This window comes from Apium graveolens, chromosome 4 (genome assembly GCF_009905375.1).
Source record: "Apium graveolens cultivar Ventura chromosome 4, ASM990537v1, whole genome shotgun sequence".
NCBI lineage: Eukaryota > Viridiplantae > Streptophyta > Magnoliopsida > Apiales > Apiaceae > Apium > Apium graveolens.
In genome coordinates, this window is record NC_133650.1 from 77603075 (window position 1) to 77614119 (window position 11045).

Genomic DNA, 11045 nt, shown 5'->3' on the forward strand with positions numbered 1-11045 from the left:
TCGATGTTCTTCCTGTAGCAAGGAAGGGCCTACCCAAGATAATGGGAAATTCTCGATCTTCCTCATAATCCAAGATAATAAAATCATCAGGAAAGATAAATTTGTCTACCTTGACCAAAACATCTTCAATCTTTCCTTCAGGATGAGCAAGAGATCTATCTGCCAGTTGAAGAGTGATAGTTGTAGGTCAAACTTCTCCAATTCCCAGTTTCCTGAATACAGACATAGGTATAAAGTTAATGCTAGCTCCCAAATCACACAATGCCATGCCACAATAAGAATTTCTAATAGTATAAGGGATAGTGAAACTCTAGGTCTTTCATCTTCGGTGGTATATTATTCTGCATGAATGAACTACACTCTTGTGTTAGAGCTACCATTTCAAACTCTCCCATTCTTCACTTCTTCATAAGAATATCCTTCATGAATTTCACATAATTAGGAATTTGCTCAAGAGCCTCAACAAGTGGAATATTGATATAAAGCTGTTTTAGAACATCTAGAAATTTATTGAACTGAACATCTTGCTCCTGCTTTTGAAACCGTTGAGGGAATTGTGGTTGTGGTTGAAGTGTTGGAACAACCTTAGAAGTTTGAATACCACAATTGTCAGAAAATTTCTCTTCAATATTAGTTTTAGATTAAGCACTTTATTTGGAATTAGATTTAGCATTCTCCAAGACTTTTCCGCTCTTCAATGCCATGGCTTTACAATGCTCATTCCTAGGCTTTTCTGTGTCGCTACTACGGAGAGTGCCTTGTGGTCGATTTCTCATCTCATTAGCTAGTTGTCCAACTTGATTCCCCAAGTTTCTCAATGATACCGCTTGACTTTGGATAAGTGCATCATTATTAGCCATGTACGCTTTTAACATATTTTCAATAGAAGAGGATTGAGATGCTTGTTGAGGCAACTATTGTTGAGCTTGTTGAGAGAATCCAGGAGGATTATTCGGCCTCAATGCATTTGATTGCTCCAAAAAAATTAGGATGTTGTCTCCAAGATTAATTGTAAGTGTTTGAATAAGGGCCACCCTTATTTTGATTTCCAACATAGAAAACAGATTCTAGATTTGAAGGACAATTGTCGTAAGTATGCTCTTCACCACAATACACACATGATATATTCTTGATATGATTAACCTGTGAATTCATTGATTTCCCCATAGATTGAGTACATTCCATAGTCAAGCTCTTGAGCATATTCTCCATGGATGACATTTGAGCTCGCATTGAGGTCACATCATCGACCTAATATATTCCAGCCACTTTTTTTCCAGATTGTGCTCTATTAGTTTTCCACTGATAATTATTTATTACAATTGTCTCAAGAATTTCATATGCCTGATTATAAGACTTGGCCAACAAAGCCCCCATTTGCAGGTGCATCTACCACCAATTTTGTTTGAGCATTAAAACCATTATAGAATATATACATCTGAATGTAATGAAGAAGACCATGATGTGGGCATTTTCTAAGTAATGCCTTAATTCTCTCTCATGCCTCATATAAAGACTCATCATCTAGCTGCTGAAAAGAATTAATCTCATTACGGAGCTTTGCATTCTTGGTAGGAGGCAAATACTTTATCAGAATTTTTTCAGCCAAATCACTCCAAGTAGTCACCGAAGATGGTGTAATAGAATTCATCCAATCTCTTGCCATGTCTCTTACAGAATATGGAAATAACTTCAATCGCAAAGCATCATCCGTGACTCCAGAAAGTTTGAAAGAATCACAAACCTCGACAAACAACCGAAGGTGAAGATGACGATACTTAGTAGCCATCCCACTAAACTGACCGATAGTTTGCAACATCTGAAACATGACTGGTTTTAGCTCAAATTGTGTTGTTTGAATACTTGGTTTGACAATTCCAGAATTTTACTCATCAACACGAGGTTTCCCATATATCCGTATAACACTATCTCTATCATTCTTCACCATCCCATTGGGTAACAAATCCTGGTTATTAACCGATTCACCCGTGATAATATTTTCTTCCTTTACTCTACCTTGCACTCTTCTTCGTGCTTTAAAAGTTCTCTCAATTTCACGATCAAAAGCAACTAATCCTGAGGATTCTTCATTCATAAACAAAGAAACCTGATAAGAAAAAATAATTACTCCCGTTAGTACAGAAGTAACTAAATCCAAATTGCAAGAAAATTAACTTCACAATTAACAAATAAAACAATCCCTGGCAGCGGCGTAAAAAACTTGCTGCGTAAAAAGTTGATGTGCAAGTGTACACAATCGCAAACAAGTAATATAGTAGTAATACCGTATATTTGTATTAATTTTCAAGTAATATCTAACAATTCAGTTATTGAGCACAAAAAGTGTTGAAGATTTTTATAACTAAACTAATTAATAAAAACTAAATTAAACAACTAAAATTAAACTAGCACGAAAAATTGATAGAGATTCAAATATGAGAAGATAAGTCAATATAGTTACTTCCCTTAACACGTGAAAATTGGTAAAAGAGTTGCGATGTACTATAGTCATTCCACAGCTCACTAGCTAAAATTTATTGGTCATAGGTTCCTCTCGAAATCACTATGATATAATTCTTATCAAATAAAATAACATATTTCTATGTCAATCTACTTTTCAGAATAAAATTCAGCACCAATTCACAAAGCTATGCATGGTCACAATATATGTCTATACCGTAACAATATTATAATCACAAGATATAAGCATGCACCATTCAAGTTTTATGTCTATTTATTACAACCCTCTCGGTATTATAATTAATTATATAACCTACTCAAGTTGATAAAACAAAAGCAATTATAAGCATGAAAAACACTTGAAAAAATAAACTATAGAACTACATACAATACTTTTTAACAAAACACCAATAATCCCATGTTAGGATTCCATAAAAATCCCAACTTTAATAAAATTAATTCATAATATAAATCATTAAAGCATCCAAAAATTTATAACACATATTCATAATGAAAAATTGAAGGAGTGAATTCAAATCACAAAGATGGAGAAAAACAATCCAAGTGAACGTCTCTAAAGGCTGTGTCTCTTTCCTCTGGCTTCTTCTTTCTCTCTCTATATTGCATGTCTCTCTTTTTTATGTGATAACTCCTCTTATTCAGATTAGGTCTGAATAATAATAGTAATATATCAAATAAAAGTATTTTTAATGAATTAAAGTAAATACAAAGAGATTTTCCAATTAGAATTGAATTCCAAGAAAGTGAAAATTCATAGTGTACTTTTTAACTCAGATTCTGGGATGATTCGGATGGGTTATAAATTTAAGACCAATTTTGAATTGAAGCTCTTCTCATAATATTTCTATGGGTTGTTGAATCGTCAGAATTGAACTTAGAGAACTCTAGATATGGCTCAAACAGTGTAGACTGCGCAACAGACCCATAAAATCCGATTTTAAATCAAATTAAAGTTCAAATCTGATTTTTTTAACTCCAAGCCTTCCTTTAGTATATCTCCTTGATACCTACAATAAAACAATAATATTTATTAAATAAATCTAAATCAATGCTAAATAACCAAAATATAGGGATAATATTAAGATAAAATGCACACTCATTAATATGTCAAATCCTAACAATGATGTTCCTGATCTAGAATCAAAATGCACATGTTGAGGGAGAGCAACATCAACAATTAGCAAGTCACATCTCTAGTGAATCAGATCCTGATGATACATCAGGAGAACGGGATGGATCAGGAAATACTTAATCAAATCGAAATTCTTCAAGTCATATAAATTCAACAACTGATAGTTCATCAGAAGGAGATCGTTCAACTAAACATCAAGATAAATTTGGTGAACTGTTAGGTCCAAAAGGTACATACAGAGGGGGGGGGGTGAATGTATGTTCTTCGTTTTCTAAAATTAATTGCAGCAGAATATCAAAATTAAAACGAATTAAACACACGAAGAGATTCTGAGTAAATATTCTTTTTAATCAAAAGTATAGATACCCAGAGGTTTGCTTACAATTCCAAATACAAAGATCTGAAGGAACAAATATAAAAAGAACCAAAGTAAGCTATAAATCTAGGGTTCTTCTTATCACTCTACAAAGTAAAAGCTCCTATCAAAAGGTATTGATTACAATCAAGAGAGCTTTAAATAATGAGTGTTACAAGTTTGTATGGCTTTAAATGGTGTGAAACAAATTGGACATGAAGCTTTTAAAGTGAGCTGAGATAAATTTGATAGAGCTTCACACTTTGTAATCATATCAAAATGCATAAATATAACACCTGCAAGGTATCTTTCATAACTGACTTTAGTGTCTTTTGTTATCTTGTTATGTCTTTTGGACTTAGGAATGCAGGAGCTACCTACTAGAGATTAGTGAATAAGATATTTGCCCATCTAATTAGAAAGACCATGAAGTTCTATTTTGATGACATGTTAGTGAAAATTCTATCCAAGGCCGATCATAATAATCACCTGAGGGAGGCATTCGAAGTGCTGACGCACCACAAGATAATGTTAAACCCAGCCAAGCGCGCCTTTAGTGTTGGGTCTGAATTTTTTTTGGGGCACATGGTTTCAAAAATATGAATTGAGGCCAACCCTGATAAGATCAAAGCCATCCTAGATATGGAGCCACCACACTCCATCAAGGATGTTCGAAAGCTGGCCGAAAAAATTGCAGCTCTAGGAAGGTTTATCTCCAAGTATGGAGACAAATGCCTACCCTTTTTCAAAACCCTTAAGAAGGTGAAGAACTTTGAGTGGATAACAGAGAGCCAAGAGGCCTTCGAACAGTTGAAAAAGTACATGACCGAGGCCCTGTTATTTTCTAAACCTAGTCCGGAAGATATCCTTTATACCTCACAGTCTCTAAATAAGCCGTGAGTGTCGTCCTGATAAAAGAAGAATAGAAGCTCTACAAGTTCGTCTACTATGTGAGTAAAGTGCTCCACGGAGCGGAGTTGAACTCTTCCACCACCGAGAAGTTTGCAATTACCCTCATCACAACCTCGAGGAAGTTAAGACTATACTTCCAGGCTCACAAGATCTGTAAGGTCCCGTAAGAGGGCTATTTTAAGCTGGAAGGGGGGTTAAATAGCTTAATTACCATTTAAAAATTTTGGTGGAGTTTTAAAATAATTTATCCATTTTTAAAACTTTACCGAGTGGTTATGCCGTTTATATGTGCGGAAAATAAAGTGCAAGAAAAGAAAATACCATACGGTGATTTTACACTGTAAAATAATAGGAATAACAATAAAAAGGGATGAGCCAAAATTGCTCAACAAGCCTGCAACAATATATATAGTATAAAGAGAGAGAAATAAGTGAACCAATAAGCTACTGGTTTGAACAACCATCTAAATCTGTATAGGATAATAATTTGCCAACACTGGCAAGCGCCAAATGAACAAGACTGGAAACAAGAACCCACATATGCACTATAACCTGCTGATCAGTCAGGATACAGTGCGGATCTATACCCAACTGCATAGACCCAACCAACATAAAGAGTACTCAGGCAACTATGGCCTATTAAATAATGGTATGGGTAAAACCCAGCCCGTATAGTAACCATCCAGTCCAAGGTATAACATCCGGAACAATCAGAATGCTTTTGATATATCCCAACACCAAGACATACCAGAGTATATATAACAAGGGTAAAAGTATTGGAATATGAATAGAGGATTCAATAAATTGGGAGAAATCAAGAATCGAAATAAAATTGTAACAAGCATTAATAATTGGGTAATAGTGTATATGAATAATAATTATCAAAGGTAACTGATATGAAAAAAAAAGAAATATAATTCACTATTCTGAATTTAGAATAGGGGAAAAACTTGCCTTGCGCGTACTTAACCTGCTTCAACTCACCGCCTTCTGTCCCTAGCTTGCTCTGCCTTGCTAACACTAAACCAATCATAGAAAGGTAGTCGTTTAGATAACTTACTATATACGTGTATCTCGAATTGATACCACGTAACCTTATCAGTCTACCCATGCGTTTCTATCTGACTCGCATATGTACACATATAATTATATAGCACGTAAGGTTCACATAATCACGTAAAGCACATAGCACATAAAGCACATAATTAATTTTTAGACTTATAATTATTTTTAGAATCGATACTAGATTCATATTTATAATAACTAACCCTATCTGATTTTATTACAATTTTTCTGGATTTATTCGACTCGATTCTACCCCTAATAGGGCCTATGAACAATTAATTATCACAAAACCACTCTCTTCCGGAAGAAATTATAACTTACAACTATTTTCATTGGATTCATTTCATTTTTCTGAGTCTAGGGGTCTTCGTTTCGCTCAAATCGGACTAACGGTTTAATTATTATGAATTAAACAAGATTTAATTAATTAATAATTAATTATAAATAATTAATTATAATTAAATAATCCTTAATTACACTTTTAAATAATTAATTAATAATTATTATATTTTAAAATAATTAATCCCTAATTATTAGGATTAATTACTATTTATTACAATTATTTATAAATTAATAATACTTACTCGATCGGATCGATTATTTACAAATAATTAATCGATAGAATTAACTGATACGCTATTTATCGAATAAATAATAACTGCTCGAATTATAATCTAACTCAACGATTAACTACTCGTATAAATACGAGCTACTCGCAATCCTCACATAATTATCGAACCATTATATTATTATTGTAACTTATACGATTCGCTAATTAATTATCCATATTTAATTATACGATACAAATAGTTATTACGATATCCCTCGAATAAATTATCGCTCGAATAATAATTCTCATTATCGAACCACTACTTGTATGAATACGAGTTACTCGTAATATTAACTAATTATTAGATTATTAATCATATTATTTAATTATTTTTAATCCTTATTTATTAATTAATTACCTAATTATTAATTAATTAGATAACTAATAAATAATTAGATAACTAATAAATAATTAGATAAATAATTAAATTCGAATTTCTAATTTAATAAAATAATTTAGAAATTAATAATACTATTTTTCAAAATTTAAAACTAATCTTTATTTAATTTTTAGAATTACTAAAACTAATTTCTGGTTTTTATAAAAATAAAATAAATATAAAAAAAACCAGAAACACAAAACAGGGTTTCAGGGTTAGGGTTTTTGGATCAATCCCGGGTCGAAACCAGGTGGCAAACCGGGTGGAACCCGGGTCGCTCAAGAACAGGGTCGGCCGGACGGAAACCCGAAGCCGGCGGCCCCGTTTTCCGGCGATTCGAATACACAGCAAACCACACGATTCTGGGCTGCTCTTGCTTCGTTTTTAACCGACAGCACCACAGGAACGTCCTCATCCTTCCCTCGTCAAGAACACAGCCGTCCCGTCGCCTGAATCTTCAATCGCAGCGGCGGCGTCGCCTCATTTCCGACGAACACGAAACTGAAGCCAAAAACTACGAAACCGGTGTCGTTCGACGGGAAAATCGACGATCTACTCATCTCCAACAACAATAACATCAAACAAGCAGCCAATCGTAAAACCCGAATTCAAGAATTAAAACCGAAAATACGAATTAAAAATCAACTCAACAATCAACAAAAATGATTACATAAACAGAAACTACAGATAACAAGCTTCAAAACGGATACTCACACGTTCGATTTGGATGCCGGAATCACGATCAAACTTCGGTTTGATTCTCTGCCCTGTTATTCACCACAAACCCTAATTCCTTTTCTTTTTATTTTTTTCTGATTTTTAATAATAATTAACTGAAAAATTAACAATAAATCAGGTATTTATATTTATGAAAATAATACCCCTAAATAAAATTAAGGGGCTAATTACACTCCTAATAAAAATATTTGGCCTCAATTTTTATAATTTTTGGGTATTAATATTGAATTTTTAAATATCCAATAAATACAAAATAAATGCTAAAAATTCCCAAAAATTGTGAATATTACAAAAATGCAAAGAAAAATAATGTATGATAATTTCATGATCATATAAAAATAAAAATATGATTTTTGTGGGGTTTTTGGTACCCGAAGGGGTCCGGAAAAGTCGTTTTTCGCGAAAAAGGTAAATTTTAAAACGTCTAGTGGTTCAGAATAACGATATGATATAGGGCATTTTTGACAAAATAGGGCCAATGATTTTGTTTGAAATACGAGCTTTTAAAACATGGTTTTGAGTTGTACGGTTTTTGATATAAAATATATAACTTATGATAAAACACTCAATAAATATCCAAAACACGTTTGGATCAAAACAGACAACACGTAACACATAACAGTTAGGGTTTAATGACTCAACACATTTAATCACATAATAATACATATAATCTATCATTATTATGATATAATACAAGTGTAATTTCTCGGTCGTTACAGTTACCATGTATGTATCATATCAAGACAGTTTTTTTTGACTTTTTATGAACAACTTCACAGTGTGAGTCATAGAATACCATATGATAACCTCTGTCAGTGATTTGACTAATGCTCAGAAGATTATGCTTCAGTCCATCCACCAGAGCTACATTTTCTATTGCCACTTTTCTAATAATCAAGTTGCCATATCCCAGAGTATGTCCTACATTTCCATCTCCATAAGATACATCTGGGCTAGCCTTCTTCTCAAATTCTGACAACAGGGATTTGTTTTCAGTCATGTGTCCTCAACATCCACTATCCAGGACAAGTGTATTTTTCTTGTTACCCTGCAATCAGAAGAGTAATTAATTAGAAGGATTTTTAAGGACCCACACTTGTTAGGCCCTCTTTTTGAACAACTTAAGCCTTTGTGTGTCATAAGTACTTTTGACAGTTTTTCCTTTGTCAGGTTTGTCTTGTCAGAAGCAGATTTAGGAAAACCAACAGAATTAAACACACAAGCAACTTTATTAAACTTAGGCAAAGGTTCATAATAATTACGATACAACCTGTGATAAGAACTACAAGTATAAATCGAATGCCAACTACTACCACAATGAAAACAAGGATTTTTTGGTTTATAAAATACTGATCTACCCCTAACATCGGAATTAGGAATAGCAATTTTCATTTTCTTACTCCTCCTGCAATCAATAGCAAGATGATTAGTATTTCCACAGTTAAAACAAGTTTTTCTAGGAGCATTGGGAACAACCTTGTAATTTGAATCCTTAGAAATACCTTGCTTACCATTCCTGTTTCTTTTAGAACTCTTTATTTAAGGTTTGTCAGTAACCTCAGATATTTTCTTTTTCAATTATCTTGCTGACAAAAGTCCTATGTTCTTTTCTTTCTTAACGGACTTAATGGTTTCCTAGCTTTCCTTTCTTTGAGATTTATTACTTACCAGTTTTTCTTGTGATACTGATGTTGAACCCTTTTCAAAGATGGATTTGGGTTCATCAACTTCTGAGGAAATGAACTTAATAGGATTTTTAAGAGTAATTTTATTTTCAGTGTCAACATCCTTAACTCCACCTTTATAGCCTAAGCATTCTTTCCAGTTTTTCTTTGAGATTATCTCATGAACCTTTTTTCCTGAAACAGTCCAGGCTTTAAGGGTTTTTCTCTCATTTTCGAGATCCTTTTCTAACATACTGTATCTAGCCTCAAGAATCTTAACTGAATGTTTAGCTCTCTCACATTCTTTCTTCAAATCTATCTGATTTATTAAGTCAGACTCTAATTGTTCATTCCTAGACTTTAGGATCTCAATTTCAGTTATAAGTCTATCATTTTCTAGAGTCTTATTCTTAAAACTACCATGCAAAGATTTAAGAATAGATTTCAATTCAGATATGTTTTCAGTATCAAAAGAGAAGAAAGGAGTTTGTACCTTAGGCTCAGAAGCAGCAGGATCATCAAGACTGGCCATCAGTGCATAGCATGTATTATCATCTTCAGAATCATAGGAGTCCACCCAATTTTTACTTGATGTGATCAGGGCTTTGTTCTTCGCTTTATCATGTTTTGTTTTCTTACACTCTGTGGCAAAGTGACCAGGTTCATCACAGTTGTAACATTTGATCTTTGTCCTGTCTACCTTCCCAGCTCTAGAGTCCTTTCCATCTTTTCCCCCAGTTGACTTCCTTTCACCTCTAGTAAACTTCTTCCTGAAGCTTTTATTGTTCTTGGACTTCCTAAACTGCATCCTCCTGAAGCTCTTAACCAGCAATGCGGCCATTTGCATGACATCAGAATCTGTCATGTTCTCATCAGTTTCAGAATCAGTATCATCATCAGGATTTGATGATGTATCATCAATATCTGATTCTGGCAAATTGTTCTTCTTTCTTGCAGCTCCAGCAGACTTTTCTCTTGAAGCTTTATCATTCACTTTCAAAGCAACAGATTTCCCTTTGTTGCTTTTCCTCCCTCTCCTTTGCTGAACTTTCAAATCATGAGTTTTCAGCATGCCATAGACTTCATCCAGAGTTATTACTTCCAGATCATACTGATGTCGTATGATTGAAGTCTGAGTCTCCCATTCTTCACTCAAGGCTCTCATAAACTTGGTGTTTGAATCCTCTCGATCATACACCTTTCCCACCAAAGACAGATTGTTGAGCAGGGTCAGAAATCTGTCATAGATGTCAGTGAGACTTTCATCAGGCTTGGCCTCAAAATGTTCATATTCTTGAATTAGAACAGCCCTTCTATTCTTCTTGATAGCATGGTTCCTTGATATTGAGTTTCAAGAGCATCCCAGATTTTTTTGGCAGTCTTGTAGGCTATAACCCTGTTTGACATCACAGAATCAAGACTGTTATGCAAAATGTTTCTTACCTTTGAATCCTTCAACAGAGCTACTTTCTCTTCTAGTGTCCATTCTGTCTTCTCTTTCAGTTGATAATGTTCTGTAACAGTAGGAGTTGCAGGCACCAGTTTTGTTGGCATGAAGGTTCCATCATTGATTACGTCTAGATAATCTGGATCTGTAGCTTCCAGGTACATGAGCATCTTCACCTTCCATGTTGGATATTCAATCTTTTCAGAATGGGAATTTTAATGCTTTCATACTTGTTCAGAGACATGTTTAGATCATTTCTGAT

At 33.8% G+C, this 11045-nt stretch overlaps 1 non-coding gene across 1 annotated transcript; it reads left to right on the plus strand.

Annotated features, from left to right (window-relative positions):
- Nucleotides 1-1454: 1454 nt before the first annotated feature.
- Nucleotides 1455-1561, plus strand: LOC141722054 (small nucleolar RNA R71). Its single transcript, XR_012575088.1, has one exon. It is a non-coding gene; the product is annotated as a small nucleolar RNA R71 (small nucleolar RNA).
- The last annotated feature ends 9484 nt before the right edge of the window (nt 1562-11045 follow it).